Source organism: Sparus aurata, unplaced genomic scaffold (assembly GCF_900880675.1).
Source record: "Sparus aurata unplaced genomic scaffold, fSpaAur1.1, whole genome shotgun sequence".
Lineage (NCBI taxonomy): Eukaryota > Metazoa > Chordata > Actinopteri > Spariformes > Sparidae > Sparus > Sparus aurata.
In genome coordinates, this window is record NW_022045105.1 from 284,103 (window position 1) to 310,718 (window position 26,616).

The 26,616-nt window shown below is 41.4% G+C and overlaps 1 long non-coding RNA gene and 1 pseudogene across 2 annotated transcripts; both read left to right on the top strand.

Moving 5' to 3' along the window:
- Positions 1-3,099: 3,099 nt before the first annotated feature.
- LOC115577615 (uncharacterized) lies at positions 3,100-5,108 on the top strand. 2 transcript variants are annotated; one of them, XR_003983232.1, is made up of 7 exons: positions 3,100-3,165; positions 3,916-3,984; positions 4,069-4,161; positions 4,262-4,357; positions 4,507-4,686; positions 4,846-4,934; positions 5,059-5,108. It is a non-coding gene; the product is annotated as an uncharacterized LOC115577615 (long non-coding RNA). The 2 variants fall into 2 exon arrangements; XR_003983233.1 differs by lacking the exon at positions 5,059-5,108 and having other exon boundaries at positions 4,893-4,984.
- Positions 5,109-9,729: 4,621 nt separating this feature from the next.
- LOC115577616 (NLR family CARD domain-containing protein 3-like) lies at positions 9,730-25,205 on the top strand (annotated as a pseudogene).
- Positions 25,206-26,616: the final 1,411 nt, after the last annotated feature.

Below are 26,616 nucleotides of genomic sequence, written 5' to 3' on the forward strand. Positions count from 1 at the left end.
AGAAAGGAAATATTTTCGCTCCTATTTTCATTATAAACAGAAAAATCCAACCGGCCCCCATCTGAACTCAGGATTCTGTCACTGACTGAACTGAGATCAGTTTAATCTGCTCGTTAACTCGTCCTCAAACTCACTTCATTCAAACTGGACCTGAACTGAATCACAGTCACAAACACTAACATGTAACTTTACTGTGTGTTTGACGAGGTTCTAGTTAAAAAAAACTCACAAAGTATCTGCAGCACAGCTGAAGGATTTTATAACACAAGTTGTTACCTGAATGTTTCTTCATGACAACTTGTGAGTTGTGTGTGAGTTGTTGTGTAGTGACCTCATAGAAACTAACAGTCAGTTAAAGTGATGTTGGTCTGTTATAGTCACTAAAGCTGCTTTGTTGATCCAAAGTAACAACAACTGAACATGTATTTGACCTTTACACTCTCATTAAACACACAAGTCATCAGATTTCACTGATATGATTCATACGATGTGATTAATGTGTAACTCTAACAGCATCTTCGGGCGGCGCCGGTCCAAAGTCTCATTCACTGTGATGGTTGTGGTGCAGACAGTCGTGTCCGTGTGAACCTCCAGCTGAAGGTAATGTTACACATGTAAAATGTTTGACTTGTTAACACAAGCTGTCGTTAGCTTAGCAACACTAGAAACAGCAACAATCTGCTGCTCCATTGTTCATTTCTACAAACTAACAGCTGTGAGTTCAAACAGCCGCCATTACAAACGTCATCCTCCATGTTGAGAGGAGAACGGTGGAGGAAGAGCAGAGGTGCAGTTAGTTGGTCGTCAGTAGTTGATGTGGAGACAGCAGGAAGCAGCATTCAGAGGATGGTGAGCAGATGAAAGCTTTTATTTTGTAATGAAAGAATAAAAATGTCAGTGGGTCACTAAATGAGCTGTCAGAGCTGTGAACACTCCTCCAACAGGAAGTGTCGCCTCTTTCTGTCACTGTTGACTGAAATGTGATCAATAATCAAATCAAACACATTTACTCCACATCAACTGACACACTTTTATTTTGAAGGATTTGTCTGCTGCACTAACTTCCACAGGTGAAAGTAACTAAGTACTGCAGTGTCTGGCTTAGCAGGATAGACTGGTGAGAGAGAAGCTGCAGGCTGGAACATGAACTCATGTTTACTGCTCACTGTCATGGTGCTTCTTCCTCTTCTGGTGACCAGATGTTCCTGATGAGATCAGAGGACGAAGCAAAACCTAAATCAAAGTTTTAACCTATTACACCTGCATTCACACGAGGGGAAGACGTGTTGCATCATTTGGATCATTGTGGGAGTGTAGCCGGTGAAATGAGAGAAGAAGTGGAGTTAGTTGGTCAGTGTTTGAACACAGAGTGGTTGTTACTGTGTAGCTCCACTTACTGATGACTGATACAAGGCTGGAGAGAAGCTGTTCACCTGGATGCAGGAGCTGGAGGTGCTGAGGGGGCTGCAGCGCCCCCCTAAAACGAGGCTGTAACATATGCCGAATTTACTAGAAGGCCCGAATCATGAAGAATTTGTCATCGACAGCGTTTCACACAGTTAATAAATGTTCTCTTAACTCAACAACTCTCCAAATGGAGTGATTACTCAAGGGAGTCTGGGGACTTCCTGTCGCTCCTCCTCTCCCTGCTGCTTTTGACTGTAGCTGATGTGACTTATAATATGTTGGTGCTCTGGTTCTTGTTCGTAATCATCAGATTCATGTTATCCTGGAAGTTCAACTGAGTCCAAACACATGAATGTGGCCCACCATTTACTATGACGTCATCATAAAGATTGAGCCCTCAGCACCAACTGTGACTGACTTCCTGGTGTGGAGACGCTCCACCAACAGTCTCTTCTTTATGTCACTTTGACCTGAAATGTGATCAATGATCAATCACATTGCCCTTGTATTTGTTTTTTTAGTGTTTTCTGAAAGCTTTATCCATACGAGCCTTATTTTGGGATCTGACTCTGTTTGAAAGTAACTGAGGGACGTGAAATAATGTTTGTATTGAGCCGAGGAGCTGAAACTAATATTAAGTCTAGACGCAGAGAACAAGATGACATCACCTAGTCTGCAGTTAGTCAAACCATCAATAGCTGTGACTTGAAGATTCCCAAAAGTGAATGAAAAAGAGTCTCAATAGGTTTCATACACAGAGAGAAACCCTTGAAGATAACACAGTACAAGCCTGTGAAATAAAAGCTGTGAATGTGACATTACAGCCAGTGATGAGAGAGAGATTCTAATTTTTACTTTGCAGATAAATGTTTTAAATAAACAACAGATGACCAGATTGACTCTGTTAGATTAAAAGATATCAGAGAAACGTGTGTGTTGACTCCACCACAGCGTCATGACGTCATCTAGTGGACTGATCCAAGTCCAGCAGCTGATGTTCTGACAGGAGACGTGACGTCAGTGAGAGACGTCATAGCCTCTACAGACCAAACCCACCTGAACACACCTGAGACTTTCATATTTTATAATAACATAACAGGTTATTAGAACAATTTCTGCCTCTTGGTTAAATCAACTGGTCAGTATTTGTTTTTAATCAGTTATCAGTGATGTTGATAGGTTTTCAATGTAGTGAGTCCCCGGGACCCACAGGTGGTGAGTTGAGTGGGTCCCGACTCCCCAGTTAAATTTTTTTATTTCTTTCTTATATTATTCTATTTCTTAAATTTTATTGAGTGTTAAACTCCTTTGATGGTGGTATGATATGGTTATAACAAACGGATATATTCATGTATGTTCAAAATGTATCTGAAATTAAACTTCCAGATCTGAAAAGTTTATTGTAAAACAACTGTCACAGTGGCATGACATATGACATTCAAATCAAACAGCATTTTTGTAGCAACATAAATAGCACCAAAATAAATTACTAAAATTCAAAAAGTCTGCTGACCTGCAATAGGTTCTATCTTTTTCTTTGGTGGCATTTTTGCAATAATACCCAACTGCAGCCACTGCGACCCCCGAAGCCACTACAAACCACGCCCCATACAAACCACGCCCCTACAAACTACGCCTACGTGTTGCTACGGTGGCCGGGAAGGACGATTAAACTCACGGCAGCAAATGCAAGCAGTCAAAGAAGAAGAAGAAGAAGAAGGCAAATGCAGCCAAGACAAGACGGCAATGCCAGTTCAGGTGAGACGCATTTATATTATTTTTAAGTTCCCGGTTAGGAGGTGTAAACATTGAACACTTAATGTCATTTTAACCGTACGTTCGCCAACCGCAGTTGTCAGCAGCGCCTGTAGGCAGACAAGATGGAGATGCCGTTTCAGGTTAGGTCGTTTACATTTTGGGAAGATGTTGGCGTTTAATTTAATGTTTGAGACGTCTTTTGCCAGGCAGAAAGAGCATTAATGACTGTTTTTCAAAGACACCGGACTACACATTTCGTCAAACCGATACACTGAAAATGTGCGTAAGCAAACCCATTTTGTGTCGTCTTTTACGTTATGAAAATCAGATTAATGACTGAGCAAGGGATGATAACATAAGTATTGAGGGAACACGGCACGTAGACGCAGAATATTGTCATTTAACTCAACATATCAATGTGTTATTTTGACACACAAAAACATTTAAAAAATAGGGTCATGTTTTATATCACTTCAAATAACTGTACTGGCTAGAGATTTGTTAACGGTGACGTTTAAGTGCATGTCAGAAAGTGACATACAAATACATTTATTGCAAAAATGACAGATGTATTCTTGAATCCATTTAAATTGTTCATGTTTGATCTGTTTATTGTAAAAAGCAGAAAGTTTGTACATTTTGTCAATAAACCTAATTTGCAATGGGGGTGCGATAATTTTAAGTGCAAATGTCAATCCTACCTGGATCCCCATAAATCAAACTGACACAATTATGGTTTGCTTTCTTCAGAGTCCACAGGACACCGACCACATGTACAGTAAGAGGCCTTACAGCTCTCCACCCAGAGAGCATGTTAATGTGAGTGAAGATTAACCCAAGAGAACAACATATCCAGTGTTCACAGCTGTGCACTAAGCCATGACTTTGTGTGTCTTGATTAAGGACTATAATGACAGCATGGACTAACATGATGTGGTCACCACAACCAGAGACGTTGGGATCCTGAGTGAAGACGCATCTTTCCACAGGCTTGTGGTGAGGACATGCAAAGGATCAACAAACAACAAATCTTATTTGATATACTTAACCAGAATAATTACGTTTAACATCTGAATGCTGTTTGATCAAATTTTAGGAAAGGGCTCAGCAAGCTGAACACCATAGAAGAGTCACTAGTGACCTTCATGTAACGTTCATCACTCAGGATAACGGTCTGCTGCAACATCTTGAAGTGAGTTTGAAAATGGAATTTAAGTCACATAGTGTAACTAATTTTGGTCAAAATATGTTAAATGAATGATTTAAGTGAAACATTTTCTGTTAGCCTAGTGTTCGTACATTTATTTTGAGCATTCTCCTAAGAAATATATATATTTACAGGCGGTCATCACATGAAAAGTTACATCCTCCTGGGCAACATCAAAGGGCAGGGTGATCATTTTCTTTGTGGAGGATGAGCAGCTGGACAGAGTGCTGGGCTTCTTCACAAGCCTGGTTGAAGCACAGACAACCAGGTGTCACAGTCACGTGGCATTTGTTATGGATGTGCTTCTGCCAGAGGTAAATTATGAAACTTTTTTATTTATTATATTAACATGTTTTGTATAATTGTTATTATTGTCAGTCTTTAACTTATGGTTAATATCTTGTTAACTGCAACATGACAGACAACTTAAATGTCTAAATGAAAGATGTCCTTTTGTTCACCTCATGACACAGGCAACAGTCCACGCCCTTTCAGCTGTCCATGCATTTTCCATTGACAGAGCCACAGAAGTGTATAAATGTGGACTGCAGTATGACTTGAGGTATGCTACATACATAAGGAGAGTGCTAATACCTGTAAGTATTGTTTTTTACCTTGTTTATGACAGCCTTTCCGTGTGAATTTCCTTTTACTAATCGCTATTATCTTCCATTTTGTCTCATCAGTGAAAACCGGCTGTTGGCTCATTACATGACAAACAACATGAGCAAGGAGGCTCTACAGCAACTAGAAAAATATGCTGAAAAACTCAGAAGAGCTCTGGACTCTGAGGAGTTTTTGAAGACGCTTTAGTATGTATGTAGGATGAATAAAAAAATAGTCTGTGAAATGATAATGTTTTATTTCATTGCCAATAAAAGTTGTTGCTGGCTAATTCATTTGTCTCAACTTTTGTGTTTTGAGGTACATATTTTAAAGACCTGTGTATGGTCATATTTATAAATACATAAATACATTTTATTTGTGTCAAAGGGCCAGCAGTCTTTTCTGTTAACCCATAAGAAATCATCACCTTAGAGTGATAATTATGGCATCTGATGTAGTAGGCCAAGCTCTGTGACAGTGTGGCTCTTAGAAAAACGGCTGGTGGAAACAACCTATTTTAATCGAAATGACTACTACTAATTATTATTATTATTATTGTAAATATTTTATTTTATTGAGTTTAAAATAACCTTGTGCACATACATTAGTCACTTATATAAAAAATGAAAAGATGCATGCACCAGATTTAGCAGTCCTATATAATCTTTTATCAGATTAATCTTTTATCCCAATCTTTTATTGTTTTTATTACTTAACTTTCTATTTTTGTATATATTTATTGTTTCAAGCACATTGTTTGCATTGAAAAGCATTTAATGTTGTGAATCAACCGTTAAAGTTGTTAAAAATGATCTGGTTATTGCTTTGTTTCCTTTGTGTTTGCTTTCTAAGTGCTCAGGGCCTCCACAGCCACCGTAGTGTTGTATGGGCGTGTTTTGGAGCGGCTCTGGCTTGGCTGCGGCTGCGGCTGCGGCTGCATACATGTATATATGTCTATGGCTGCAGCTAGACCCTTCTCGAAAAAACGGGATCTCGTTGGAAGCGCGATGTATGCGCAGACGCCGTTTGGGCATAACAAAATGGCGGCTGCCATTCAATGTAGTTTTCATCACCACCACCGGATTATGTTTTATTTATTTCATTACAGCACGTCCCCTAAATGTTAAAACATAATCGACACGAATGAGCACAGCATCGAGCAGTGCAAACGTGGGTTTACTTACTATGAAGTTCGTATTTTTAATTGTTGAAGTCAGAGGTGTAGCAAGCTTTTCAAAAGTGCGGGGGATGGATGTGGTGATGATGGTGGTGGTGGTGTTTTTTTAAAAAACAATTTTGGGTCGGGGGGTGATGATAAATGACCCTTAAATATTAAATCTGTGTCTATGATAACCACACCCTGACATGTAAATGTGGCATCTGTCTTGATTCGTTTAATTAAAATATAATATCATATTTATAATAGAAGCCTACTGCAACTGTACTTTTTTTTTTTTTACCATTAAATGTTATTTTATACATTATCATATTTTATGATGTTCTGTCATGGACTATGTCACTTCACTGCTAACAGAAGAGAGAGCTGCTCACTGCCAGTTGCAGCTTCTTATCTTGATCGGCAGTCTTTGTTAATTTTTTGTCATGATTGTTATTATTAGTAGTTAGATTATCAAAACTCACAGTTACATGTCAGGATGTGGTTATTATAGACAGATTCAATATTTAACTGTCATGTGTCATCACAGTAACAGCGTTACATACATTAGCAGCTGTAAACACATAAAAACATTATAAAACAAATCATGTGGTTTGGTGTCGACCTGTTTACTGAACGTATCAGGAGTAATCAACGTTTATAATCATCAGAGAACGTTACAGACTTTGTTTTTGGTTGCTCTCTGTTTCCAGAGAATTCACAGAGAAGCTGGAGAAGTTTGTGACATTTTCATCCCGGAGTTTTGTGAGGAGGGAATCAAACGCCTGTCCCAAATAAACGCCTGGTCTGTTAAGTGGTTGAGACAAATAAACGCCCGGTTATTATTTGGTATTTTACGGTAGATCCCGCCTCATCAGCACGAGCTGAACAATAAATCGAACATAGCAAGAGAGGCGGGACTTAAGGCAGAACAGCCAATCATCAGCCGGTCAGTCCCAAAGCCGGTGTCATGTTTGAAGCAGCAACAGGAGAGGGAGGAGAGAGGAGAGGAGGAGGGAGGAGAGGAGAGAGGGAGGAGGAGAGGAGAGAGGGAGGAGGAGAGGAGGCAGCTGCAGCGAGCGCAGACACAGAGCGGCCGGAGAAAGTGTCTCCGGCCGCAGAGAGGCGTTTGTGCAAAACTGCAGGAAAAGTGTGGATGTTGAACTCTCTCAACGGGAAAAGTGTCGGTGTTAAAACACACACACATCCCACACGGGTGCGACGCCCCTGGTTGAAAGGAAATCAGCGGTGACGGGCTAGTTGTTTTGGTAGCGGCTAAATTAGCATGTCGCGATACTTTGTACAGGGGATCACGTCTGCGCCGACTAGAAGCGCAGAGGGTTAAAACAGCGCTTGTCCGGTCTGCTAACAACAAGGTTTCTTTTGTCAGTTACTGTGATTAAACAAGAGTTGTTTTATGTTCACAATGTATCGTTTTTCATGGGAAAAACGAGGTGCGTCCCCGGGACGCATGGATAGTAAGTTTAGTGCGTCCTTTCATATTTTAATGCGTCAGGGACGCAGGACGCGTACCTAGCAACATCACTGAGTCATTTAACACTCCAAGCTCCACAGAAAGTCTCCACAGTCATGTACAGAAGGAAATGTAATGTAATAATATTAAGTGGAAATGACAAAACTAAAATTCAAAGTAAATATTATAAGACATTATGAGAGATTGTCCTCTGGTGTTACTGTGTGACAAAATAAAACTCAGACTGATGACATCACTTTCCTTCCTGCAGATCTGTGAAGACAGGTCCTGGATCAGTCCACTGTCACTTTTCTGTCAGAAGATATATTTGAGTTGTAGAATAATGTGCTCTGAGTTTAAATGTTAGAAGAGGAAGTCGACTTTCAGACATTTTGTCCTTCAAGAGTGTTTCTGACCCAAAGGCTGATTTCAGTTGATGTGCAGATGAATGATTTGTGTTTCCTCTCCAGATGAAAGTGTGTGTGAGATGAGCAGCATGAATCAGTGTGAGGACAGAGAGGAGGGAGGCCCTCCCTCTAAAACCACTGGACCTGGACCAGGACCTGAACCTGGACCTGGACCTGGACCTGAACCTGGACCTGGACCTGGACCTGAACCTGGACCTGGACCTGGACTTGAACATGGAGCTGGACCTGGACCTGGACCTGGACCTGAACCTGGACCTGGACCTGGACCTGAACCTGAGCCCAGCTGTGTGTCCTTCAAGAGTGACCAGTCAAATGATCATCTCTTTAATTTTAAAGGACAACCACCTCCTGCTGTAAAGAGGTGAGCTGTTAATAACATTAATATGTGACTGATTCATGTTTTAACTGTGGAGAAAGATGTTTTTTGAAACCTGATGTTTATTATCAGCTTCGTTATTCTTCACTTAAATGTATCTTCTCACTTTAGAAAGCTGCCCAATAGAACCAGTCTTCAACTCTTCATTTCACTTTATTGAATTAGTTTGGTCCAATATTCTCTGAAGGTTTATTCCTGATGTTTTCCACTATTTTATGGACAGAAGCTTCTGTGTCTGAAGACTAGAAAGTGAATTAACATCTCTGGTGGTCTTCTTCTCTGTCCAACAGGAGACCAGCCTCTACTGGACCTGGATCTGGACCTAGACCTGGATCTGAACCAGGACTCAGCTATGTGTCCTTAGAGAGTGACGGGTCAATGGGTTGTCCCATTGATTTTAAAGGACAACAAATACCTGCTGTAAAGAGGTGAGTGGTTAATAACATGAAAATAAGATTGATCCATGTTTTATGTAATTTATTCAGAGACATTTGTTTAAACTTTTAGTTTTTTTCAGCATTGTTCTTCTTTAGTACATTTATATTCTCACATGTGAAAGCTGCCCAGTAGAACCAGTCTTCATCTCTTCAGTCCAGTTTAACATTTGTCTTATGACTGGTTGAGTGTAACATAGTGATTTTATTCAGGCTAACAGATGCTAGCTGCTAACAAAGTGACTCCACTATGTTCCTCCATCAAGTCATCAAGTCTGGTTTTCAGTCATGTGACCACAGAAGTTTTGACATGTCAGTCGTGGACATTTGTCAAATAAATCTAAATCAGATTGTACGCAGGCAACACTCTTCATCATGTTTGACTTGATATAGTGTTTATTTGTGAAATGTGCAGAAAAAACAGTTGCCCTCAACTGTTATATAAGCTGCTGTAGTTGATCTGAAGTTCACAGACTTTCCATTCAAACACCTGTTTGCACCGAGCGTCCACATTACTCCGATCAGATCCACTGGGTCGCTTTTAGATTGGAAGACAGAAATGCTGACCTCCAGCTTGCAAAGGAGCACACCATGAAGCCAGTGTTTTCCCCTCACTGTTTGTTGGTGTGTTAGTTTTGCTCCAGCCTCCAGACTGTCCAGTTCCATCCCCACCACAGAGCTGGCCTTCCTGTCCAGCTTATTCAATTTGTTTGTACCACAGCTGCTGATGCCACCTCCCCATCCACCACAGCAGATATGACACTGGACCACAGACTGGTAGAACATCCGTAGCAGCCTAGTGCAAACATTGAAGGACCTGAGCCTCCTCAGAAAGAACAGCCTGCACAGTGTGACTGATTCTTCATGATTCCTCCACAGAGTCGACCAGGAGAGCTCAGAGGTTCCCAGAGGTCCGTCTGTCCAGCAGCATCAGACACACCTGGACTCCATATTTATGGTCTGTACATGAACAACAACTACTTTTACATCCAGTCTGTTCACAATAATCTCCATGCTGCACTTTACAGACCAGTGGTGAATCTGTCCAACATGGATCTGATGTTAAATGTTGTCATTCATATAATATTCTGTTTCAGCTGCTGGAGGAGAACATTGTCACTTTTGTGAAGAACGAGCTGAAGAAGGTCCGGAAGGTTCTGAGTTCAGATTACCCAGAATGCTCAGAGATTCAGAGGGAGGATGAGGAGGTGTTGGGCGGTGAGGATGAAGAGCAGAGGAGGAGCAGCAGAGAGGCATTTCTGAAGATCACACTTCACTTCCTGAGGAGAATGAAGCAGGAGGAGCTGGCTGACCGTCTGCAGAGCAGTAAGAGGATTTCTCTAAAGATTTAACATGATGGATAAATGAGACATTTACTGAAGTCTGATGATGATGAATCTTTTGGGGAAGGAATTTGACATATTTGCTTTATAAATAACTTAATGATATTTTTTGTCGTCTGTCCATTTAGAACATCTTGCTGCAGTTTGTCAGCGTAAATTTAAATCTAACCTTCAGAAGAAGTTCCAGTGTGTGTTTGAGGGGATCGCTAAAGCAGGAAACCCAACCCTTCTGAATCAGATCTACACAGAGCTCTACATCACAGAGGGAGGGACTGCAGAGGTCAATGATGAACATGAGGTCAGACAGATTGAAACAGCATCCAGGAAACCACACAGACCAGAAACAACAATCAGACAAGAAGACATCTTTAAAGCCTCACCTGGAAGAGATGAACCAATCAGAACAGTGATGACAAAGGGAGTGGCTGGCATCGGGAAAACAGTCTTAACACAGAAGTTCACTCTGGACTGGGCTGAAGACAAAGACAACCAGGACATACAGTTCACATTTCCATTCACTTTCAGAGAGCTGAATGTGCTGAAAGAGAAAAAGTTCAGCTTGGTGGAACTTGTTCATCACTTCTTCACTGAAACCAAAGAAATCTGCAGCTTTGAAGAGTTCCAGGTTGTGTTCATCTTTGACGGTCTGGATGAGTGTCGACTTCCTCTGGACTTCCACAACACTGAGATCCTGACTGATGTTAGAGAGTCCACCTCAGTGGATGTGCTGCTGACAAACCTCATCAGGGGGAAACTGCTTCCCTCTGCTCGCCTCTGGATAACCACACGACCTGCAGCAGCCAATCAGATCCCTCCTGGGTGTGTTGACATGGTGACAGAGGTCAGAGGGTTCACTGACCCACAGAAGGAGGAGTACTTCAGGAAGAGATTCAGAGATGAGGAGCAGGCCAGCAGAATCATCTCCCACATCAAGACATCACGAAGCCTCCACATCATGTGCCACATCCCAGTCTTCTGCTGGATCACTGCTACAGTTCTGGAGGATGTGTTGAAGATCAGAGAGGGAGGAGAGCTGCCCAAGACCCTGACTGAGATGTACATCCACTTCCTGGTGGTTCAGGCCAAAGTGAAGAAGGCCAAGTATGATGGAGGAGCTGAGACAGATCCACACTGGACTCGAGAGAGCAGGAAGATGATTAAGTCTCTGGGAAAACTGGCTTTTGAGCAGCTGCAGAAAGGAAACCTGATCTTCTATGAATCAGACCTGAAAGAGTGTAGCATCGATATCAGAGCAGCCTCAGTGTACTCAGGAGTGTTCACACAGATCTTTAAAGAGGAGAGAGGACTGTACCAGGACAAGGTGTTCTGCTTCGTCCACCTGAGTGTTCAGGAGTTTCTGGCTGCTCTTCATGTCCATCTGACGTTCATCAATTCTGGAGTCAATCTACTGTCAGATAAAGAGCAGTCAAAATCCCGGTGGTCTGACGTCTTTGGAGGCAAATCAACACATTTCTACCAGAGTGCTGTGGACGAGGCCTTACAGAGTCAAAATGGACATCTGGACTTGTTCCTCCGCTTCCTCCTCGGTCTTTCACTGAAGACCAATCAGAATCTCCTCCGCGGTCTGCTGACACAGACAGGTAGAAGCTCAAAAAACAATCAGGAAACAGTCAAGTACATGAAGAAGAAGATCAGTGAGAATCTGTCTCCTGAGAGAAGCATCAATCTGTTCCACTGTCTGAATGAACTGAACGATCATTCTCTAGTGGAGGAGATCCAACAGTACCTGAGTTCAGAAAGTCTCTCCACAGATAAACTGTCTCCTGCTCAGTTGTCAGCTCTGGTCTTCATCTTACTGTCTTCAGAAAAAGATCTGGACGTGTTTGACCTGAAGAAATACTCTGCTTCAGAGGAGGCTCTTCTGAGGCTGCTGCCTGTGGTCAAAGCCTCCAACAAAGCTCTGTAAGTGTGGAGAAGTTTTTTTCAGAATTCAGTTATTATGCTGTTGTTTACCTAAATAGAAATAATTTACTTAATTATTCTTTATCCAGACTCAGTGATGTTGATAGGTTTTCAATGTAGTGAGTCCCCGGGACCCACAGGTGGTGAGTTGAGTGGGTCCCTGGGAAATTCAATGGGTCCCGACTCCCCAGTTGAAAAAAATGTCTTTCTTTCTTATATTATTCTATTTCTTAAATTTTATTGAGTATTAAACTCCTTTGATGGTGGTATGATATGGTTATAATGAACGGATATATTCATGTATGTTCAAAATGTATCTGAAATTAAACTTCCAGATCTGAAAAGTTTATTGCAAAACAACTGTCACAGTGGCATGACATATGACATTCAAATCAAACAGCATTTTTGTAGCAACATAAATAGCACCAAAATAAATTATTAAAATTCAAATAATCTGCTGACCTGCACCGTTTGGGCATAACAAAATGGTGGCTGTCATTCAATGTAGTTTTCATCACCACCACCGGATTATGTTTTATTTAATTCATTACAGCACGTCCCTTAAACGTTAAAACATAATCGACACGAATGAGCACAGCATCGAGCAGTGCAAACGTGGGTTTACTTACTATGAAGTTCGTATTTTTAATTGTTGAAGTCAGAGGTGTAGCAAGCTTTTCAAAAGTGCGGGGGATGGATGTGGTGATGATGGTGGTGGTGGTGTTTTTTTTAAAAACAATTTTGGGTCGGGGGGTGATGATAAATGACCCTTAAATATTAAATCTGTGTCTATAATAACCACACCCTGACATGTAAATGTGACATCTGTCTTGATTCGTTTAATTAAAATATAATATCATATTTATAATAGAAGCCTACTGCAACTGTACTTTTTTTTTTACCATTACATGTTATTTTATAATGTTCTGTCATGGACTATGTCACTTCACTGCTAACAGAAGAGAGAGCTGCTCACTGCCAGTTGCAGCTTCTTATCTTGATCGGCAGTCTTTGTTAATTTTTTGTCATGATTGTTATTATTAGTAGTTAGATTATCAAAACTCACAGTTACATGTCAGGATGTGGTTATTATAGACAGATTCAATATTTAACTGTCATGTGTCATCACAGTAACAGCGTTACATACATTAGCAGCTGTAAACACATAAAAACATTATAAAACAAATCATGTGGTTTGGTGTCGACCTGTTTACTGAACGTATCAGGAGTAATCAACGTTTATAATCATCAGAGAACTTTACAGACATTGTTTTTGGTTGCTCTCTGTTTCCAGAGAATTCACAGAGAAGCTGGAGAAGTTTGTGACATTTTCATCCCGGATTTTTGTGAGGAGGGAATCAAACGCCTGTCTCAAATAAACGCCTGGTCTGTTAAGTGGTTGAGACAAATAAACGCCCGGCTATTATTTGGTATTTTACGGTAGTTCCCGCCTCATCAGCACGAGCTGAACAATAAATTGAACATAGCAAGAGAGGCGGGACTTAAGGCAGAACAGCCAATCATCAGCCGGTCAGTCCCAAAGCCGGTGTCATGTTTGAAGCAGCAACAGGAGAGGGAGGAGAGAGGAGAGGAGGAGGGAGGAGAGGAGAGAGGGAGGAGAGGAGGAGGGAGGAGGAGAGGAGGCAGCTGCAGCGAGCGCAGACACAGAGCGACCGGAGAAAGTGACTAAGTTTTATGTGTTTACAGCAAAACTGCAGAAAAAGTGTGGATGTTGAACTCTCTCAACGGGAAAAGTGTGGGTGTTAAAACACACACACCCCCCACGGGTGCGACGCCCCTGGTTGAAAGGAAATCAGCGGTGACGGGCTAGTTGTTTTGGTAGCGGCTAAATTAGCATGTCGCGATACTTTGTACAGGGGATCACGTCTGCGCCGACTAGAAGCGCAGAGGGTTAAAACAGCGCTTGTCCGGTCTGCTAACAACAAGGTTTCTTTTGTCAGTTACTGTGATTAACCCTCCTATGATGTTCCGGTCAAAACTGACCGATTTACAACTTCATAAGATCCTAAACATTTTATTTTTCTTCTGATTGTCTCGAGGCTTTATGATATCCTCCACACTAGGCATTTGAACATATAAAATTTCTGATCAGCACTTTCAACGAATTTTGAGTCATCTAATCAATTTTGTAACACCCATGGTGTTCCCGGTCAAAATTGACCGGCATATGAAATGAATGGGTAATACTAGATTATGTTCATTCCTTAGATGGAAAACATCCCCATGTACACCCACACATCTACATCCACAACCACAAACATCATCCCACCCTCACACACACACACACACACACACACACACACACAGTATATATTCCCCCACGCGTGCCACACATTCCAGACTGAAGAATTAGATGTCATTTATGGGAAACTGTCTCTTTCTCGCGCTTATATGCCCACTTGGGAGCCACACACACTCTCCAGATCTAACAATGTATCATACCTGTTCAAAGGCCCAATATATACCGATTTACACATTTCAAACTCAACAATTAGGTGTTTGTTATAGGAAACGATCTCTTTCCCATGCTTATGTGCCCATCCCTACACGTGAACCACACTTTACAGAATAGACTATCTTCTCATAGACAACCTATATAAAACTTTATTTGTGCCTTTCTGTCATTTGACTCTGTGACCACTATGAGTAGGAAATTTACTGTAATAGAGGCTCTGGACCGATTTTTTGAATCAGATGAAGACGAGATGGACGTTTAACTGGAGATAGAGGAAGATGTGTCAGTAATGGAAGACAAAATCCATCCTGATTTTGATCCAGACCTTTATGAGACTGACCAGTCAACAGATGAAGAGGCTCCAGAGGAAGAGGCACATGGAGAAGAGGCACGAGAAGAAGAGGCACTTGAGGTGACATTCCAGTCCAAGGGTGGCAACTTGCTCTGGTATTCTTCCTCCCAGGACAGAGGAGGCAGAGCAAGAGTGGAAAACATTGTAAGGATGACGCCATGGCCAACACGATACGTAATATCTCGTGTGGATGACAACAAGTCCAGCTTCCAACTCTTTTTACCAGAATCCATGGAGGGAATTATACTGGACATGACAAACCTGGGGGGGAAGTGTGTGTTTGGGGACACATGGAGCGAGTTGGACCAGGTAGACCTCCAAGAGAGTATAAATAAAACAAGTTAGCTACAAATGTGATGCCTATGTTTGCAAGGCACACTCCAACCTGATTGTACAATGCCACTCCTGTGTCCTATTCCAAGGCTGGTGAGCGTTCCTCCAGTTTATGTTTTCAATTTCGAGGGCTAGACAATGGGTGGGGGTATTTCACACTGAGAAAAACAGCTATTGATGGATTTACAAAAGAATACGGAAATGTTATCAAAATGCACCCAGAAGCATACATTTTAGGTTGAGACAGAGGCGCACACACACACACACACACACACACACAGATGACTATTCATGTTGATTTTCTGATGTTCTGAGAATCTGGTCTCCGTTTTGATTATTATTATAATTTTCAGTGTCTATTCTTTGTATATTCACTGCAGTTATGCATGTTCACAACTAGTTGGAAACATTGTTTACAGCATTAAAGGGTGTTAAATAACATTTGGTAAATGATTATGTTCTAATTATGTTTTTTGTGGTAATTTAAGAGCAGTTAAACCTGACCGGTCAAATTTGACCGGGAACACCAAAGTAAGGGGGGAGAAACGAACATAATACAAGGGTTAAACACGAGTTGTTTTATGTTCACAATGTATCGTTTTTCATGGGAAAAATGAGGTGCGTCCCTGGGACGCATGGATAGTGGGTTTAGTGCGTCCTTTCATATTTTAATGCGTCAGGGACGCAGGACGCGTACCTAGCAACATCACTGCAGACTAAGTGGCTGTAACCTCTCAGAGAGAAGCTGTGAAGCTCTGTCCTCAGTTCTCAGCTCCCAGTCCTCTAGTCTGAGAGAACTGGACCTGAGTAACAACAACCTGCAGGATTCAGGAGTGAAGCTACTTTCTGCTGAACTGAAGGGTCCATAATGTAGACTTGAAACTCTCAGGTCAGATAGTCCATAGTTTGTCTCAAATTATTTTTGTATTTCTTAAATGTTTGAATTAAATTCTCTCTCTCTTGTCAGAACTCTTGTGTTTTGAAAGTATGCTGCTTATTATTGTTTCATGTCTGTTTAGTCCAGATTTAGTCTTGGTGATTTTTCATATCTCTGACATTTTAGAGTAAAACAGAAAGCAAGTTCACATGTGCTACAATGTTATTATAAATAATGTAAATGTCTTTTTTTTTACTGTTCACACTTCAGGCTGAGTGTCTGTAACCTCTCAGAGAGAAGTTGTGAAGCTCTTTCCTCAGTTCTCAGCTCCCAGTCCTCTAGTCTGAGAGAACTGGACCTGAGTAACAACAACCTGCAGGATTCAGGAGTGAAGCTACTTTCTGCTGAACTGAAGAGTCCACACTGTGTCCTTGAAACTCTCAGGTCAGCATTCTTTATTTTATTTCATTATTTTATGTAACTTAACAATTGGAGCAGGTCTTGGTCACACTCCTAATATGATTCAATTTATTTAAAAGACCCAACATTTTCCCCACAGTGTTGAGAAAGTACTGCCTTTTAACAGGCAGAAACCTCGAGCAAAACCAGACTTAGTGGTTGTCGCCATCTGTCTCAAGTGATTGGGTTGAGAGATAGAGACATAGAAGCCCCTTTCACACTGCCTCTTCAAGGCAGGATTCTTGATATCTCGATATTCCACCTCACTGTGGGTGTGAAAGTTACAATGGTGGAATGGGGGGACGGTTTCATTCCACCTCTGACCCTCCAACAGAGGTAGAAACAGAGGTGAGACGACATCTGTGTGGACAGGAGTGTGATGTTCTGACAGTTTTCACAGTCTGACAAATTAACAGATCCTTCACTCATCAAAGTAACAAAACAAAACCAATGACACCCCTAATCTATGTATATATTTAAAATATCGGTCAGTCAGTCTATTCTGCACTAATCCTGACTTGCATTTATCAAAAACAATTGGATGGGTTGTCATGTGGATTCTGGAATTCATGCTCCCCTCAGGATGAACTGTAATTGCTTCAGTGATCGTCTGACTTTTCATCTAATGCCATCATCAGGACATCATTTTAATATGTACAATATGTTGGTTCATGACCAAATATTTGCAAAACTAATGGCATATCCATCAGCTTCAGTAATACTCTGTGTTCAGTGCTAATTATTAATTTATTGAAAACTAAGACGATGTATATAATAAATGTTAAATCCCTTAAACACAGATGTGCACTGAATTATCAGGACCCTCAGCTGATGTGTGATGTGTGTTGTTTTGTGTGTCTGCAGGCTGTCAGGCTGTCTGATCACAGAGGAAGGCTGTACTTCTCTGGCTTCAGCTCTGGACTCCAACCCCTCCCATCTGAGAGAGCTGGACCTGAGCTACAATCATCCAGGAGACTCAGGAGTGAAGCAGCTGTCTGCTCGACTGGAGGATCCAGGCTGGAGACTGGACACTCTCAGGTATGTAGAGTCCTGCTGCAGCCACAGACAGTCAGTAGCTCCATTCACACTGCACACTGCCAATTCTCCGCCTCCACCTCTGAGAATTTTTCAGAGGTGGCGAGGGGTGAAATTTCACTCTGGCACTGATCGGCACATGTCAGTCCTTCATTCAACTAACTTAGGTCCTTCACTCAACTAAATAAATAGAAATGTCTCACAAAGCAACATTACAGGAACAAGCAAAAGTAACGTAGTAACTGTAACTGTCTTTGGCAGCTTATATGAGGAAAAAAATACTGCAGTTATAGGTGGAGAAGCATCTGTCCTCCCGTCTGTCGTCTCGTCTGTCCTTCCGACTCTAAATCACATCTCTGCCTGAAAAAGAGAGAGGGCATGCACAAGTCCAGACTCACGTCTGCCTTCAAGGGTTAGCCTACATCACAGGTCATTCGTTGAATATTTCAAAAAGCAAGCAGAGAGGTCATATAGGTGCAACGTCAAGAATTGCTCCCTCTTTTAAATATGAGCGAGCGTGGAGCGATTTCACCGGAGCTGAATGAAATTTTAGGTGATCGGAGAGCGGAAATTCTCGCCGCTCAGCTCCATTCACATGCTCTGCTCCAGACCGAGACTTCAGTGAACTTTCCCCCAGAAAACAGCCTCTTTTCCCATGAGTCAGAATCAGACAGCATCGGGATTATTGATGGTAATTATCTAATTATGTACTTGAGAGCGAAAAATTTAACTTTGTCACTTTCAAGGAAATTTGGTGGGTCAGGATCTCAATCACTACACATTATAACAGCATCCATATGATTATAAACTATCCGCGGGTTTAGATTGACAGAAGGACATTTGGGAAACACCTTGAAAACACACAGACCTCATCATCATAACGTGTACCGTCACACCTCTTTAGAAGCCGCAGCGCCGGCTTATGTGTTAGTTTTTAAGGCAGAGATGCTTTACTCTCTGTGAACGACCAACAGCGGAGAATTGGGGAACTGCCGCTGTGGTGTTCATGCGACTTCTCTGTGTGAAAGGGGCTAGCATGAGACTCTGTATCTCGACTGTAGATGTTCAGTTTCGGGAGGTCTGCTTCGTTTACTTCACCTCCACTTGTTCAATTCAGTTCAGAAAAAAAGGCAGCATAGCTTAAAGCCAAGAGTTACTATTGAAGAGAGGAAAAATGAGAGAAGGGACCAAGGTCAGCGACTAGGAGAGCCTTGGCACAAACACTAAAGTTACACCTCTTTTTTCAGACTAATTGAGTGCTCATTCATAATGTCGCTGTTTAATTTCTTGTCCTCTGGTTTTGCTGGCTGATGAATCACTCATCCAAATTATTTCACACTCCACACTGACTGCAAAGGATTATCAAAACTTTAACAATAAGTCGAATTTCCACCACTTCATCGCAGTGTTAGGATATGATGATGACAAATAACAATAGACTCGCTGTATCAGATGTCTGATCAGAAAATACTGAACCTCAAATTCAAAAGATTTCTGTGACACATACATTAATTTAATCATTGAATGTATTAGAAACTCTTTCCCTGAACTGGAGAATCAGTGTTCTGGCCAAAGTGCTTGACTTTGAACTTTAAATGGTTCTGACATGAATCTTTATCAATACTGCAGTAATTACATTCTAGATCATCACTGACAGTGTATTTCTGCCTCAGTGTGGTAGTTATCATTATAACAGCCTGCAGGGGCAGAAAAGATTCAGTGTTTTACACCGCCAGCAGAATCAAAAGATAAGAAAACATTCAGTGATCAATCATCTGCTCCACTGATTAACATGATATGTGACCTGTGCAGAGCTGCAGCTCTCTACAGTAGTTGGGGGACCTCTGGTTTAATGCTGTTGTAATTTACTTCAGCCTGGCTCGTAGCTGCTGACTCAGTTTCACTCTAAGCTGAGGCCTGTACTGCGAAGGGGGCTCAACATAGCCAGGCTTTGTGCTCATGATGCAGCTCAACAAAGCCCCAAGTCCCCAATCAGAGTTAAACGATACTGCGACGGTGGTTATCAACTTACTTTGTCAAGTCCGGTTCTCTGCTTTGTGCTCTGCGCGTGTTCACATAAAAGGGGGCGTTTGATGTCATATTATTCTACTTCCCTGCGAAAATGAATCGATCCCGGGCCACATATTTTACTCAAGATGAGCAGATTCTTATTATGCAAGGCTATGAAGAATTCAAAGAAACCATCACGGCAAAAAGTAACTCTCTCGCCGCCAATAGAGCGAGGAAGGGCCGCTGGCAGAAAACTGCTGACCGTGTAAATGCGTAAGATAACAATGATTAATATTATGATCAATATTATATTAAGCCCTTAGTGTTTTAATTTCTGAAAGCTCAACATGGTGCAACTTTTACATATTAACCCTCATCCATTTAAAAATAAATAAACTGAAGCAACAACTATCTTTTTTCATTTTTGAATGATGTCTATATTGTTTTCACATTTTACTGATCTCAGTTATAGAATGCGCGTGTGTGTTTTATTGAAAGCGAGGCTGAGTGTGCGTATCAGTCGGACATGGCAGCAAGTCAGAGCCAAATACAAAAACATCATTCAAAGTGGTATGTAGCCAAGCTGCCCCATCATTTTGTCAGTGTGTGTTCTTGCTCGGATTTTCTGCATCACCAACTGAATGTAAGGAGGTTCATGTGGCAAAACAACACGAAGGGCTACACAAACAGTTTGCCCGACAGTGAGCGCACAGCTTCTTCGAGTGGCATTCCTGACACTCGGCTCAATAAGTGAGCAAATGTACCGTATTCCCTCGGCTGAAAATCTATATCGCTCATAGAGAATTTCATCAGGAAATGCCAGCGGATCAGTGCGATCTCGAAGAAGCCACTCACGTCGTAGTGCTGCCCGAATTATTCTTGCTCCCAGGTCCACCTGGTTCTCATATGGTGATGCCATCTCCGAATGAGTTACACAGTGAAACAGCGGCGCTTTTATAGCCGATTTTAAGCTGAAACTCTGAACATAACCTGGTCGGGACCAGGTTATGAGTTAAGCATAAGTTACCATGGTGATCTAGCCGGGTTAAAAGAGAGCCACCTTTGTAGTACAGAGAAGCCTGGCTTTAGACTCAACATACCTAAGACAAAAGCAGATTTTTTGTTTTTTACACTTCCAGCATTTTATTAAAAGAATAAAACATTGCTCTTACATTTTCCTCTTAAGTCTTGTTCAGTTCACTTTCAAACAACTTCAAATTGTAAAAGCAACATAAATGTATCAAAGGTGATGAAATGTCTCCATTATAAGATGCATCACGATGCAGAGACAGTGCATCACTAAGAGTCTGCAGCTCATGTTGATTTTCCTCAGCTGGACAAAAAAGTATCATCACGACGTTGCTCCCACGCTTTGAACTATGGGAGGACTTCTGACTGAAGTTACTGATGTAGGAGGGATGTTGGAGGGAGGCAGAGATCATCTGAGAGAGATTAAAAAAGAGTATCTTTTTAAACGGACATCTCAAGACATTAGATTTCATGAACTTGCTGTGAAGCACAAACTAGACGAGACTTCTGCCTCACAACAATCACTGATCACGTTGATCATTTTCACCTGAAGCTAACGTCTGCAGCCATAAATAATAACTGTTACAGCAGCTAATCAGCCGAGATCTGAGGAGCTGCTGTCAACTCTGCTGTCCAACTCTGAGAGAGGTGTGTGCAGCAGAGTCAGTAAATGTTGGATCTTAAAGCTGCCATGTGAAAACTATATTATTGTAGACAAACGTGAAAGACGCTGCAGATGGAGACAGGTTTTGTTTGATGATTGAAAAGATTCAGCTTTCATTTTGTAGACTGCTGTAGTCTGAATATTGGAAGGACTTTCAGAATAAAAGGGGAATATAAATGATGAACAGTGGCCGTGTGCAGTGATATAGATCATTGAGGATGACGAACACTGAGATGCATCGAGAGTCGTTGACAGCTGAATCGTAGTGGAATCGTGAGGTGAAGATTCACACCTCTAAAATGTTTGTTACATGAAGTTTGCAAAAATAAAATCCAGTTTGTTTTCTAAAGTGCACATAGCACTCCTTCATCCTCCACTATTGATAGTGGCCTCATGTGTGTCAGCAGCATACTGAGGATACCATCAGTCAGAACAGCTGCTGGCTGTGGTGTCATGGGGCGTCCTTCCTCACAACGTAGTCACCATGTTGACTTGTTACTTTGTCAAGTGACAGACACAATATTATATCATATCAGTTTGCACAGTAGCACAATTCACATGAAGCTCAGTGAACTCAGTACACACCTTGTTGTTTTAGTTCATATCTGCTGATGTAAAGCGCAAATACAGATCAAGCCTGTACAATAAAACACAACAACAACAGAGCAGCACTTCCTCACTACATGTGAAAAGTAGAAACATATTAGAGAAACACATGTTAAACATGTAATAGATTACATGTTAGACATCGTACCAATAAAGACATTTTTTAATCTGGATTTGAATTTAGAAAATTAAATAAAAAGATAAATGTACATTGTGAATGCAGACTGAGCCATGCACTGAGAATAAAAAGGACATGTCATATTTATTTTAACAGAACTGATGTGCTCAAGTTTCTATTGTGAAGAAATAAAGACTTCACTTCAGACGATCTCTTACTACGACATGAAATATTCTAAAACCTCCTCTGATGTACTCCAGTGTCTCTGACCGTACTTCAGCTAATTACCCACCAGGGGGCGACACTGATCCATCACAGACCTGAGAGCACAGACGGAAGCTGTTTCTGTCTTAAACATTGTTTAATTGTGTCTCAGTGATGTGGTGCTACCGGGCCATATGAGATCAGCTCTGCACATCTTGTAGCTGTTTTCTTTGAAGACTTTAATATAAAGTGCTGCCACACTTTTGATGACCTGGCTGGTACACTTTTCTCTTCAGTAACATTTGTAGTTTCCGTGGCCTCCGCTATGTTGCAAATGCGTTACGGAGCCGATTCAGAAAGGAGTCGGCGCAACTTCGAGTGGCTTCCTGTTTTATCACCTACACGAGGCGCCAATGGCGTGCTTACTGCTCCCACCATAGGAAACCAGAACTGCTGCACTGAATGTGTTTTCCTGACGTATCTTCAGCTCTACGTCTTTGACTATGAAGTGAAGCAGCTCGCTCCGTGCCACAGCGCCTGCATCGTAACGTAAACCAACTAATCCACCATGAAACTGGTCGGCAACTATTTTTATAATTGATTTATTGGGTTAGTTGTCACGGCCCTACAAAATTCTGATATTGAATTCTAATTGAACACTGCACTTCTTTGAGTCATCAGCAACAAACCTGCCAAGTATAAAGTAGATTGGATGAACGGTTCTGGAGACATGTGAACCACAGACAGACAGAAAGAAAGACAGATTCCTGGCTTCATAGTCAGATGTTCCTCTGGTCACATCTGGACACATCATGTTCACCACAGCAGATTTCAGACTAAGAGACATTTTCTGTCATTGTTTCTGCTTTTAATGGCATCAAACATGACATGAAGTTCTCCTCACAGTAACTATTACTGCTGTAATATACATCAGATATCAATCCAGCACCAAACTATAGTAACATGAACATGTCAACACATGAAACCATGAAACTGTTTCTATCACAAACAGCTTCAGTGACACTTGTGAGGTTCTGGAGGGAAACAGTCTGGGAGTCTCTGTCACTTGGTTTTGTGGCAGAGGTCGGGAACCAACGTCCAATGTTTTCTGATTGATTTATTACGTATAAATTGTATTTGTTTCTTTGCACAGTAAAACAAAGCAGCAGAAACACAGCAAGAACAAAAAGCAGACTGTGCAGCTGAGATTCAGAAAAGCCCTCCAAGCTTCAAATCAAATCAAATCAAATCAAATCAACTTTATTTATATAGCACCTTTCATACATGTAAAAATGCAACCCAAAGTGCTTTACATTAAAAGAAAAGAAAATGAAACAAACCCCCTTAACATCCCCACTCCGCGCACCCTCATTCATGTAACACGAACACACACACACACACACACCCTTGAGCATACTACACTGATACATACACCCCACCCCCCGCAGATACAATGGAATTTGGCTAAGCACTGATAGATCAAGTAAGGAAACACCATCGTATGGGAGCCATCTCCACCGAGAGCCGTCCAAGCCCACGTCCACAGGGGACACCGACAGAGACTGCCCCGACCCAGACAGATAGGGGCCAATACCACGGCCATAAAGCTCTGGGTCAGGACTCCCCAACTGTCGGGGCCCAGACAACCCCCAGGACGGTACCCCCGTAGGCAGGCCAGACAGAGCTCCCGGTGTTGATGGCCCCCATGAGGAGAACACTGGAGCTGGAAACTAAGAAACAATAAATAAAATAAGTACTAAAAGAAATGAAAAACCTCCTAAGACAACATAAATGAATGCTAATATAAATTACTAAGAGCAAAATATAACTTTTAAGCACTAAACCCGGAATCGGACCTCAAAAGTTCTGACATCCAAATCCAAAAGTCCTATAATATAGAAACATGAGCACAAGTTGACATTGGATCAAACAGCAAGCGTAAGGTCGCCCACAGGAAACAGCAACAACATCCAATAAAATAAAGATGAAGTGATAAATCCAACAGGAGGTTTGTGTGTGTTCTCAGATGTTTTGGTCCTCTTTCACACACACCAACATCCTGTGGCTCACTCTCAGTGTGTGAGGAGAGTGGCAGAGGTGAAGAGGTTCAGGGAGAACAGGGAGAAGCAGCCTGATGGACAGATTGTGTTTCTGTGTATGAGAGTCATGTCATGTCCATGTTTGCATGCTGAAAGAGGATGTGCTGCTCTGACCCCCCTCCTCCTTTCAGGGTGGAGCCTGCTGGAGTCCGATGGTTGACACCAGGTCTGAGGAAGTGTGAGTGTCTTTTTACTTTCATTCATGAAAACACTGTGACATCACTCATTCACATCTGTGATGTCATCATCACACTGATGACACATTAATAACTGCAGCTGTGTTGTGTCTTTTTCTCTCCATCAGATTCCTGTGAGCTCACAGTCGACACAAACACAGTCGACAGAAACATCAAACTGTCTGACAACAACAGGAAGATGACACATGTGGAGGAGGATCAGTCATATCCTCGTCATCCAGAGAGGTTTGAGTCCTGGTGTCCTCAGCTGCTGTGTAGAACTGGTCTGACTGGTCGCTGTTACTGGGAGGTCGAGTGGAGAGGAGATGTTTCTATATCAGTGAGTTACAGAAGAATCAGAAGGAGAGGAGGCAGTAAAGACTGTGTGTTTGGACTGAATGATCAGTCCTGGCGTCTGAGGTGCTTTGATGATGGTCGTTACTATGTCTGTCACAATAAGAGAGGAACAGACCTCTCCTCCTCCTCCTCCTCCTCCTCCTCTGGTAGAGTAGCAGTGTATGTGGACTGTCCTGCTGGCACTCTGTCCTTCTACAGAGTCTCCTCTGACTCACTGATCCACCTCCACACCTTCAACACCACATTCACTGAACCTCTTTATCCTGGATTTGGTATCTGGTCCAGTTCTGGTTCAGTGAGTCTGTGTGATGTTTAGTGTGCAGAGTCTCCTCCTGTCACAGAAACATTGTCAGTGCTGAACAGTTGAGTCTGTACAGGATCACAGTCACATCAATCTTTCAGCTTCTTGTAATAAATTCATCAGTCAACTTTGTACAAAATGATTCAAACTGATTGAAAGATTCTTCATTTACATTTTAAACTTCTTCCATTAAATTGTGTAAATTGCGTTGACTTGTACTTTCTGTCATGTGTTGTTTTGAATTCTGGCTCTTGTTCCAATAAAATCCAGAACTATTAGTGAAATGTAAGAAACAGAAAACATTGACTCGTCTGCAGCTTTAATTGTAAAGAATCATTGTGAACAAAGTTGTAAATGGACAGTAAAATCTGATCAAATGTACTCGACACTCCACCTGAAACACTCTGACTTGTTTCATGTGTTTCTAATGATGAAACTAAAAGTTTGATGGTGTTTGTTAACACATGTAATTATGTAATGACAAATTAATGACAATCATTGTGTTTCTCTCAGTGTTTTGTGGCTGTTGTCCGTGAAACTAAACAGCTGTGAGAAAATTCTTTCTCTGTCTGACCCGGTGGCTCCACTTGTTACAGACCAGTTTTAAAGTTCAACAGCAGGCGACGGACCGAAGAGCCGGAGACCAAATAGTCCACACAGAACCAACAAGTCAAGTCAAGTCAAGTCAAGTCAAATTTATTTATATATCACATTTCATACGGCAAGCGTAAACTCAATGTGCTTCAAGAAATTAAAACAAAGATACATTGTAGAACATAAAATAGCATATAGGATAAAAAAATTAAATAAAAACATTACATGCATAAAAAAAAACATTTAGGACATTATAAATCACACAAGAATGTATTATCATCATCATTTAAAAAGGGAGATAATAATAATAATGATAATAAAAATTATTAAAGCAAACAAGACAGAAATAAAACACACTCTTTAAACTTAACTAAAAGCTTGCGAAAAAAGATGTGTTTTTAGTTTACTTTTAAAAGACCATAAAACATTTAGTTCGGCGCAAAAAATTTTTTGGAAAACGGAGAAAAAAGCAAAGGTACACGACTGAGTACAGAATTATCTTAAGAGTAAAGGAACTACTCATCCCATAAACCATTGCGAATGTAACAGCAACGTCTCGGATTGGTGGAGCTCGCTGTTACCATGTAAATGTTTACCGAACCTGCAAATTTCATGTTCAGGTGAACCCTTAATAAACTCTTCTCCTCATCACTAAATAAACGCAGTAGGTCAGAAAGTGAAATCATGGTCGCTCTGTGGTAAACGATCGTAGAGTTCAGTGTTAGCAGTAACTAGCTAACATGAAATTTGCAGGTTTGGTAAACATTTCCATGGTAACAGCGAGCTCCACCAATCAGAGACGTCACTGTTACAC